We start from the raw sequence: 11,587 nt of genomic DNA, 5'->3' as shown, positions 1-11,587 counted from the left end.
CAAAGTCAAAAAGGTCCATATTTTGTGTTTTCTAAAATAAAATATACCTATTTTGAAAATTAAATGAATTGAATTGTTCCCAGAAGCTCCTCAAAAATAAAACTCCAGGGGTGACCAAGAGATGAAAATACCATCATTTCAACAACCCTACTCAAAGTTTGAATCCTAACGACAGACCGACAGACTGTTCTCAAGTTTCTGTCAACAATGACTCACACCTGTGGTAAAATGACCAGTGAAGAATAGAGAAGGGGTATTCCCCTATCCAGTGTGTGATCAGGGCCCAATTTCATAGAGCTGCTCAGCACAAACATTTGCTTAGCATGAAATGTCTATCTTGATAAAAACAGGATTACCAACCAAGTTTCCTATAGTTGCATATTGCTTGTTACATGTATTCAGCTGTTGTTTCTTATCCTGAAATCATGTTGAAATTTGGTAGGTAATCCTGTTTTTATCAAGGCAAAACATTTCATGCTAAGCAAACTGTTGTGCTCAGCAGCTCTATGAAATTGGTCCCAGGTGATGTCGGATGTGGTTTACCCACCTTGAATACTGAGTCATCGCAGAAAAGTACCTACCTGCTTGTTAGCTAGGTTGTCAACCCTGTTGAGGGACAAGGTGCGTCAACATTGTTTTGTTTCAATACTAGACTGTAAGACAATCACCTCATTTGATGGAATTTTGATTGGTCGGTTAATCCATGGAGGTAGAAATAAATTCATGGCTAGAAAACTTGAGGATGGAAATTATTTCTCTCTTCCAACAAAGTATAATATACCTTTCATGTCCGTTACTAGATGCTTTTAGTCTTAAAAGTTGTCCCATAGAAATTCCGATTTTGTACAGGAATTCCCCTACTGGATCCTTCCTCCATGCCCTGTTGGCCAGATAAAATGTCAGGGTCCCAAGCACATTTGTTTATTTGCCTATCAGTCCTTATAAATGAGCATTTGTTTTGGTTACATCGTACCTTAAAATGTGACCTTAGAATGACCTAAAAATGAAAATTATGGCCAAAGTCAAGTTTGAGAAGTCCGTTTTGAACTTGTGTATGCCTTGACTGTGGCCTCTGTTTTTTCTGTAATTATTATGTGAAATTTTTACCTAGATTACTCATCATAAGTTAAAAATAAGATTACACATAGTTTGTAGAGTCAGGCTGTCTGTAGGACTTCATTTCAGAAGCTAAGAATATTGTCAAGTTTAGATCAGCCTACAATTCTAAACTGAAGAAAGCCTTTATCAGGATCCCCACTTATACAGTTCTTTGTAAATTAATAACCAGTGTTGTGATATTTAACTTAAGCGTAGGCATGTAGCTGCTAATCCTCTTTAGTCAGCTGGGCAATGTACTGGTATTGTATCAAGAGGCTAGGGTCTAATGGTATTGATCTATTGGTGTAGACAGACATAGCGATTACATCATCGATAAACTACACGTATTCATTACAAATGCTGTTGTGTGTGTACAATGCCCTCACAATCTACTGTGAAATTGTCAAAACAAACAATTACACTGACATTATACGTTTGTCTGCTGCTTTGGTTTTGGTTTTGGTTTAAATTTTTGTCAGTATCATTTTTAGCTCTTTTTAAAACTAAACCACTAACCCTCTGCAGTGTCTTTGGCAAGATACCCTCTGGGCAATATTCTGCTAAGCAAAAACAAACAGGACACCAGTCACATATTTAACATCTGACATGGTATTTTAGCTGGTAACCTTATTCTGGTAAGTATTATTAATACTACTTTTGCTATTTTTGTTCTTATGAAGCTCTATGAAAATGGGCCCTGATGAGTCCTCACTCAATGGGTGACTTTTGAGACGCTTGTGGCAGCAGGCACAACGGTCCCTTTTTCAGCTCCTGAGTGGTGTGTTCATGCTCAGTATTGCGCAGGTAGGTCTGAGCCAAGCACTACTGGCATGAACTGTGTAAAGAGGACCATCAAAAAGTCTCCCATCGAGGGTCACTCAACACCTAAAATGTTCGGACTTGCATATCTTGAAGACAGTGGACACTATTGGTAATTGTCAAAGACTAGTCTTCACAGTTGGTGTATCTCAACATATGCATAAAATATCAAACCTGTGAGCTCGATCGGTTGTCCTAGTTGCGAGATATTAATGAAAGAAAAAAAAACACCCTTGTAGTCGCACCATGGTCACACGAAGTTGTGAGCTTTCAGATGCTTGATTTTGAGACCTCAAATACTAAATCTGAGGTCTCAAAATCAAATTCGTGGAAAATTACTTCTTTCTCGAAAACTACGTCACTTCAGAGGGAGCCGTTTCTCACAATGTTTTATACTATCAATCTTCGCATTACTCGTAATCAAGAAAGGTGTTATGATAATAATTATTTTGAGTAATTACCAATAGACCTTATACGCATGACGTCATTTCAGTAGGGCGCCCTCACCTAGAGGTCAAAAGGAGGTTGTTCATTGGCCAATCCTGTGCGCCGCGCGTACAAATCTGTGCGTTTCAATTGTTTCGTCACCGTTTTTCCACTAAGATGGCCGCTGGATGACGTCAATGCATAAGGTCTATAGTGTCCACTGCCTTTAAAGATTGGCGTGGCTGGCACAGTGTGTGTGATATATAAGCAGTAGGAGACTCTCTCACTGGTCCTTCGCTATTGTTGCTGAACAATGGAAGAGAACCCTTGAGTGGGGAAGCCACCTATCATCATCTCAAAGTCTCCCATTGATTTGTGCCTAGAATCCCAAAAGCCAGACAGTTATCTGAATAGGATTTGGAAGGGCTAGGGCTCATTTAATGGCGAGCAGTGTCCCATGCTGAATGAATGGGCTAAATTTCCTGCTTGTGTACTGGCAGGGCCAATCAGATCATCCTTCTCATAATCATGCATTTGTATGGGTTACATCACAGCGTGTGACCTTAAAATGACCTTATGAAAGTGTATGCCTTGACGGCAGTCATTGTTTCTTGAAATATTATTTGCAAAAACAACGGTTAATGGCCTGACGTTTAGACCCTAGCAGAGTCTTTCTCAAAATGACCAAATCATATTTTTTTGTAATTTCTACCTAGAGAATCAAACTATAGTTCCAGGAGGCACATGGACTGCAAGAGTCAATGAATCAGCCTGTGCTTAGGAATTGTTTTATTTCTTAAACTGAGAAGTTGATTATTTTTAACAGACCACAACACTAAGCTTTAAAGAAGTTTGTTATTCAGGATATATTTGTAAATTATTTTAATATAAGGGACTATCAAGTCCAAGAATAGGGCAACTGCAGCAATCTGGGTGTCATGGCATCCGACAACAAAATCCAAGTTTGGTCTTTTATTGTACTTGTTTTGTTCATCTGCCATCCTCAGTCTATACCTAAGTTTATTAGGTTTATTTTCACACCCTCATCAGCTCTGTATCCTTGTAAATTCTGCTTATCTCTGTAAATATAGTCTTTAATGTAAAACTCCTGGTATAAATGTCAACAAAACCAGGTTGTCTGCCATCTGCCCCTTTTTGGATTCCACAAGCTCTTTAATGGCTCTCACGCTCTCATGACAAACTTTTAACCAACCTACCCCTATTTTGGATAACAAATTCAGACCCGTCTTTTCTCTTGGTGGAGTTCCGCTTTTCTTCTGCAAACGACAAACATGTATACCTCAGTTTGGAAACTTTGGATATAGCTTTACACTGATCTGAATATCAGTTTTGGTCCCTTCTGCTCTCTACTAGGAATTCATTTTTCCTCAGTAGGGGAACTCTTGACAGACAATTCTTCTTTCTGCAATGACATACCTTAATTGGGGTATCAATTAAGGTCCCTTCTCTCTATTAAGAGTAAATTTTTCCCTCAATGGGGAAACTCCTGCTAGGCATTGCTTCTTTCTGCAAACGACATGTACCTCATTTGGGATATAATTTTACTCCGATCTGAATATCAGTTTTTGACCCTTTCTGCTCTCTCCTAGTTGTTCATTTTTCCTCAACAGGGGAATTCTGCAACAACATATACATCAATTGAGAGTATAGTTTTTCTCCGATCTGGATATCAAATTTTGACCCTTCAGTTCTTAACTAGGGTCCATTTTTCCTCAGTAGGGGAACTCTTGCTAGACAATGTTTCTTTCTGCAAACTCCATGTACCTCAATTCATTGGGACTTAGTTTTACTACTCAGATCTGGATATCAAATTTGGATCCTTCTGCTCTCCTCGAAGTTCATTTACTCAATAGGGGAACTCTTGCTAAACATCACTTCTTTCAACAACTCCATGTACCTTAATTGGGGTTTAGTTTTACCCCGATCGGAGTCTCTACTAAGCTTTGTCAGCTGCCCTCACAGACCCGTATCAGGGAAGCCTCTGCTGATAAGCACACCCTTTACCGCATTATGACTCGCTGCAAATATTGATTTTAAGAATGTAACATGACTATTCAAACTATCCAACGGAAATGCAGAAAAAAAGAGAAAGAGGAAGAAAGAAATCAGGATGATATACCAACGGAGGACCCACAAAAATCATTATAATTGATTTATGCAGACCCACCTTCTAACCTTTGACACGATTGAACAATGGGTTGTTTAGGGGGTCTCAAGGTCACGCCCCTTTTGTGATCCACTCAGGGAGATGGAATTTTTGTTATGATGGATTTCCAGCGGGCGTGAGGCACCCGGGGTCCTTTTATGTTTAACCAAAGCAGTGTAAACGTACTTCAGTGGGTAAGTGACTCAGTGATGTGTGAACCCTTCATTTGAATGAGACTGAGACTCGAGAGAGAAGTGGGCGCACACACTGTGGCTCTGTCGTTGTTGTTGTGTGTATACTCGGAACTGTACTGTGTGTGTTTTTGTTGTTCGAAGTCTGCCACCTTTTAGCAGTGGGGTTTGTCATTTGGCAGTGAAACTGCAGATGGTACTTTATGCTGGATGTGGATTACCTGTTCGCTAATTAATACACGGACTATCTGAGGCAGTTAATGAGGACCATCTGTTGTAAGTATTATTATTTTACATCTGATACACTAATCAGATGGGTTCGTTAGCTGGGACTGGGAGACCCTGTTTTAATTACATGGTGATCTTGATCTTGAAAAAGTACACACTACATGAAAATTACTGTTAAACCCTACATCAACTTACTATTACATGCATTGTCATTGAGGTAAATGTTTTGTATGGCTTCTGTGCCAACTTCAAAAGCACTGAGGACTGAGATACATTGTGAGTGCTACATTTGAAGGGAGATTTAAACTTTTGTAATTACTCCAAAAATTTAATGACCATTAAAAACTTACTTTGTAAACAGCACTGGAGATTAGTTGATGTTTTAAGCCTTTGTTTTAGAAATGACCTCCTTTGAAGTAATCTTCGGAGAAGATGAGGGAATTTTTTTCCCAAAACATTTGAATCTAAACAAAAGGCTTCAGGCATGAAGCATTTCTCAGACATCTGAAAGCAAAGCAAATTGATTTACATGCACCGTTGGTGTTTTTTCTTTCTTGCATCATTTACTTACAACTTTGATTACCAAGTGAGCCCAAATTTTCACCGGTTTTTGTACGTTATGCATACGTGTACGTTGGGATACACCAAGTGAGCAAACTGGTCTTTAACAATTACCAAAAGGTGTCCAGCACCTTTAAAAATATTTCTTTGATACAATCGGGACTTGGCATCAAGTGAGGTTACTGGTCTTTAACAATTACCAAAAGTATACCCTGCCTTGCAATTTCCAAGGCTTCCCTCTCAGTCTGTAGAGATACAGTTGTCATTGGACGGTGGAGTGCAGCATCTGATGTATGCGTTATAATCAGCCATCAGTTACAAGATCTGGTTATTGGCCACCGGCCGATGACATCACAAAGCGCCACACTGTTGTGAGGTAATCCTCATACATGTATCATTTGATATACTAGTGATGATAAGCCTTTATGGCTTGACAACCACGTCTATATAAACATGAAATGAAACCAGTATATTAAGTCCTTCAGGCTGAGCCGAAGTTGTATGGTAATAATGCCCTGTGGTCGTCACATTGGCAACAGTGTTACATGCATCGTTTCATGGACTTCAGTTATCTGATACTGCATGTTGTACTGGACCATTGCTGAGTTGAGTCTCCAACTTTGTGTTTGGAACACAACATGTGGTTGCCATTGGAAAACATTACATTCATCTGACGCTGGTATACCTATACCATTCATAAAGTTTCAGGATTTAATTTTTCTTCTCTTGAGTGCAGTGTTATGTGGACTATTTAAGTGAAAGTACATGTAGTTAATTGACTCGTCTACTTCCATCTGATGCTGGTATACCATTCATAAAGTTTCAGGATTTTGTTTTTCTTCCGTTCAGTGAAGTGAGAACTAAAAGTGACTGTAGTAAATTGACTCATGCACTGCCATCTGACACTGGTATACCTATACCATTCATAAAGTTCCAGGAGTTTTTTTTTCTCTCTCTTCAGTACAGTGGGGACCAGTATTACGTCCTTCAGGCTGAGCCAAAGTTGTTTGGTTATAATGCCCTGGTCGTCACATTAGCAGCAGTGGTAAAAAGAAAAGGTGAAAGTAGTAAATTGACTCATCTACTTAAAATGCAGTAAAAACTGACTGTTCACGTGTGTATTTGTCACACAGACAACCTGCAACTATAAAAATGATGAGTCCTTTAAAATATGGTTTTCCAAGGTTGGGACACCATCATTGTCTATAACGAGCGTCTATGGATTTGTATGTTTTCATATTTACTTCATACATATGTATGCGGTTGTGCATAACTGCAGCTCATCAATATATGAAAAGATATCGTTCTGTGGATGGTTTTGGTCATGTTTACCATCTGTTGGAATAACGACAGCAGTGTTCCAGTGAATAACTAGGCTGGGTGTTATTCAGGGTGGTGAGTAGAAACGCTGGTTTTATATTTCCTTGTTCAATAACGACACTGACATAAATATTATAAGTCATGTAAAATTCAGGGTTCGACTTTTTCAGGGACTAGTCAACAGGACTTAAGGTAGTCTGTTGTTTTTCATTAGTCTGTTTGGTGTTGTTTTTCCAACCTTCCATATCTTTAGTAAAAATTGAAGGTTTTCAAACCTATATGCTAGAGCTTTTTAAGCGTAGCCTGCTGGGCTAATAGACCTTTATCACGGTGTGGCCATCTTGATTTTACTCCATTCCAACTCATTGTAACCAAACTGAGGTTCGACGAAATAATAGTCTGGTGCATTGGAAACAGGGAACATGACCAAGATGGTGACAGCATGATAAAGGTCTAAGATTACCAACTCAACAAGAACGTCTTGCACCAAGACTACACTGGGTTGTGCTTGGGTGTGGTCAATCTCATTGGCCTTGGCCCTATTACTCCTAATCCAAAAGCTTGACCAATAAATAATCAACTTTTCCTGGTGGTCAGCAGTTTCACTAGATCTCCTTTTGATTTCTGCAACCTCACTAAACACAGGTTCAGTGTTAGATGAATTTGCAAATCTTGCGCTACTCTTCCAGCTGTTTTGCATTTCTGGTGAGCAACTTCCACCAGTTGTTTGTAATCAAATGTGAGACGTGAGTGTCCTCGATTCTCAAGTGATGAAGCAAAGTAAAGCCACCTTGTGTAAAAATGGCTTCACAATCGCACCATGTTGTGACTGATTGTTATATGGATAACTTGTCTTGTACTACTAGGCAAGTAGGAACAGAGATTATTGTCAGAGTCTTGAAGGGTTTGGGTACTTCTTGTACGACACAAAACACAAATTCCACAGATTTACATATAAACTTACACAGCTTCGAAGAATGGTGGTAGAAAGCTTCTGTTACAGTATTACTTGCTGTATATTTTGAGAAATGAGGAAAACAGTTTCACAAAATAGTTTCATCTTCGGAAGATGTACATGAAATTGAGAGATGCTGACATTTCCTTTTTTATTTTCCCTTTTTTTCAGTTTGGTGCCCAATACTTTGACAGCCAGTAAGCACAAAAACTTGCTTAGCACAAAAAAACTATTGCTTTAGCAGAAACAGTTTGCCAGCCAAAATTACATGAAGCTTGCATTGTTGTAACTTAGGAGTGGGAAGGGTATGGTAAGGGGACTGCTGATTAACTGAAAAGTGAAATGAAATCTTAACGGTCATTTTGATGAGAGCAAAGTCCAATAAAAAACACCTCATTTCTCATCTTAATTTGACTTGTCATTCTTCTGTTAGAAAAATGGTTGCTGAGCTCTTTCCCTGATGATTTGTCCCTGATATAAGATTTCTTCTATGCCAAAACCCCCCTTTGCATTTACTTAAAATAGATGGACCCCCTATGTTGTATCTCCAGAGTGTAGTCCAGCAGAACCTTGAGGTTTTATTGGATTGGAGTGGATGTATACAAATGTATGTAAGCTGCTGACAGCTTTATACCAATGGAATTTATTTACCCCAATCAAAGGGGTGACCAACACTCTTTTCATGGTTTTATATCTTCAGTATGTCAAATCACACTCCTGAAAAAAAATTCAAATTTGGTTTACATCTCTCTATGGGATTGAATACACATTTTGTAAGTAGATTTCCCCTACCCCGAAAAGGGGGGCCTGCCTTTCTTAAAATTATGACCCCCCCCCCCAAATTATGTTGAAACTTGACAGTAATTGAAACTTGACAGTAATTGAAACTTGACAGTAAAACAAAGAGCCATTCCAACAGCTGTATTTTTCCCTACTGTATCTTTTCTGAACTCCTTGCCTGGTATATTGTTTCCCTCCACCTTTAACAATTTAAACTGTTAACATCAGTTCAAACCTTCACTTCAGCTCCCCTGAGTTATTTTCATCTTTGATATTGGTCTTCTTGTAGCCCTTTATCCAGAGTGGCTTTTATAGCCTTGTTTTGGGGGCAACTTGCGTTAAAACAACAAAAAACAAAGCCTGCATTTTTATGCCTGAATTAATATCTGTTGGCACATTTAACACTTTTTTTTTTAATTACTGAAAAAGTGCACACAAAACTGCAGATCTCAAGCATTGAACCTTATTATAGATGATCAGTGAAGTATAGGATTTATGATTGAATAGACATAAAAAATATACACATTCAATGCCAGCTCTTTTTAAAGAATCCATCAATAATAAGGGAGTGTACTTTGGGGTTTGGGGAACTGAGCTTTGACACAAACATCAGTGGGTGGTAGCATAACCCATGGGGTGTTGGGTTTGTGTGAGGGGAGTGGTAGAGTCAGTGATGGGGGTATTTAACTATCGGGACACGCATCATTTGTCATGTCCAATTTTGAAAGCAATGGGGGACAGTATATGTTTCTTGCAAGCTGTATGGTTTCAGTGGTCAAATTTTAAAATTCTGATGAGAGTGGTTTTGCATGGTTGGATTTATAAAGGTAGGAAAATCATCAGAATGTTTTAGGGTTGGTTATTAGGGAGCCATCATGTGGTCTTAAACAAGGAGTTGGGAGGGGGACTGGGTCAAGTTTAATAATTCAATCTGTTGGGGGGGGGGGGCTAGGTAAAGTTTAATAATTAGATTTTTGTGGATGTAGATTCTCAGTATTTAAGTTTGACCTGGTTTTTAAACTGTCAGCAAATTTGAACAAATTTGAACAACAACAGCTGTCGGAAATTTGGAATGGCAGCTTCGCACTTTGACCCTTGAAATTTTAGATTCAAATCACCCATTAGGCCTATCAAAGTTTTGAAATGAATGCCAAATGGGGTTGCTTAGTGCTACCAAATAAAGATATTCCAAGACAAATCAGAATCATTAAGTTTAAAATGTACAGTGCTTTATTTCCAGACCTCCCCCCCCCCCCCCGATAAAAAAATAAACACAAAAATCCCTGAATGCAAAAAAAAAACTGTTCTTGTGTGCTTTTCAGCACTTACAACCCAACTTTTTCAAAAATTTTGATGGGAGTGTTTGGCTTTATTTACTTTTCTTTTTTTTTCGTGGCAGGTAGGGACTCTACATGTACCTTGGAGTGTACACTCAGATTGTTTACACTAATATTTGGGTTCAACAACCATCAAAACAATGATTTGCTTGTATTAATAGATATTGGTAATCTAGGATCAAAGTTCTTATACATGTAGTAGGAGTTGGAGTGTAAAATCGTTGACTGCTGTATTGTTGTTATACACAATATGCTGTTAATGTTGCCCTACATGTATACATGTAAGCTGAATAAACATGATTCACCGCCGTGGCAATATTGCGGATATGATTTAATGTTTATTTGAGCTCTCTGGAGTTTCCCCGAGTTTTAAAGTTCTTCCGTTTAATAATACTTTTCCCTGAAGTGGATTGGAAGTTAATACCTTGTGAGAGATACTTTTTTCGGTTGTTGCAAAGATGTTGAGCTGGATGGTTGTGCTCATTGTAGCTGGTCTGTGGTACCTATGGGTCAAAGCTTGGTGAGTTCTCTACTTTACAATTGTTGTGGGTATTCGTCAATCACTCTTAAAGGAACACATTGCCTTGGATCGGTCGAGTTGGTTTTTGAAAAGCGTTTGTAACCGTTTGTTAGAAATAGCTTTAGAAAGATATTTTAAAAGTAGAATATAATGATCCACACAAGTATCACTCGAAATTGCGTCGTTTTCTTGTTACATCGTCGACAAACACGGTCGGCCATTTATGGTCATAAATGGCCGACTGTGTTAGTTCGTAAAGGAAAAAGAAAACCATGCAATTTTGAGGCAAATTTGTGTGGATCGTTGGATTCTACTTTTAAAACATCTTTCCAACCATAATATAGATTTTCTAACAAATGGTTACAAATGCTTATCAAAGACCAACTCGACCGATCTAAGGCAACGTGTTCCTTTAAAAAGGCAGTACAAATTTTTGGATAGAAGCCTACAACAGCTTTTAATCTGAGTAAAGCTATGTCAATGTAGACACCTTCAAAACTTTTAACTTAAATAAAAGGAAGGTGGTGCACAAGTGTTCATACATGTAAAGTACAGTACGTGCCGCTGCACATGTGTCCAGGTCCTTGCTCTAACGAGGCCAGACAATTGTGCCGATTCTATAGTCTGACCATGGTCTGACAAAGTTCCACGCTTTTAACATTTTTATTCCATGGTATTTTTTTACTCAACGACTCAAGGCTTTACATTGTACGCGTGGTTAAACTGGTGTTTAGGGTAGTCCTGGATTATGGCTCAATTTGTATGGAATCACTGCATGATCACCGAGGGATAACCTGTTGTAGTAGAATCATAATAGGAAGATCCACGAAAGAAGGAAGAACTTTAGGTTCATGGTTGGATGATGGCCTTGTGAAGATCAGTGCCCCCAACGTCCCTCAGAGTTCTATACTATGTACTACTACTATCAAAGTCTTATCTACCAACAAGGTACTCAAGGCGCTATGTATACAGGCCTACATTCTTATAGACTTGTGGACAAGCCGATAAATCGGCCCCACGCGCTGAGATAGTGGTCTCGCGAGACCACTGCTCTCGGGGAGCCATCAGTTCGCGCGAGAGCAGTGATCTTGCGAGACCACTATCTCAGCGCGTGGGGCCGATTTAACGACTTGTCCACAAGTCTAACATTCTTACAGAAAGATAGATTATTGAAGTTCCGAATGA

General features: G+C 38.9%; 1 protein-coding gene across 2 annotated transcripts in view; it reads left to right on the top strand.

Moving 5' to 3' along the window:
• The first annotated feature begins 4,755 nt into the window (after nt 1-4,755).
• Nucleotides 4,756-11,587, top strand: part of LOC117291179 (supervillin-like) — a 41,378-nt gene continuing 34,546 nt past the window's right edge. The window contains exon 1 of one of the 2 annotated variants that reach the window (XM_033772756.1): nt 4,756-4,977. The gene's annotated coding sequence lies outside the window, so the exon portion shown is untranslated. Of the gene's footprint in view, nt 4,978-6,050; nt 6,886-11,587 lie in introns of those variants that run through there. The other variant, XM_033772758.1, reaches the window with a different exon arrangement.

The sequence above is a fragment of the Asterias rubens genome, chromosome 6, assembly GCF_902459465.1.
Source record: "Asterias rubens chromosome 6, eAstRub1.3, whole genome shotgun sequence".
In the NCBI taxonomy this organism is placed as follows: domain Eukaryota; kingdom Metazoa; phylum Echinodermata; class Asteroidea; order Forcipulatida; family Asteriidae; genus Asterias; species Asterias rubens.
This window is presented reverse-complemented; position numbering and strand designations above follow the sequence as displayed.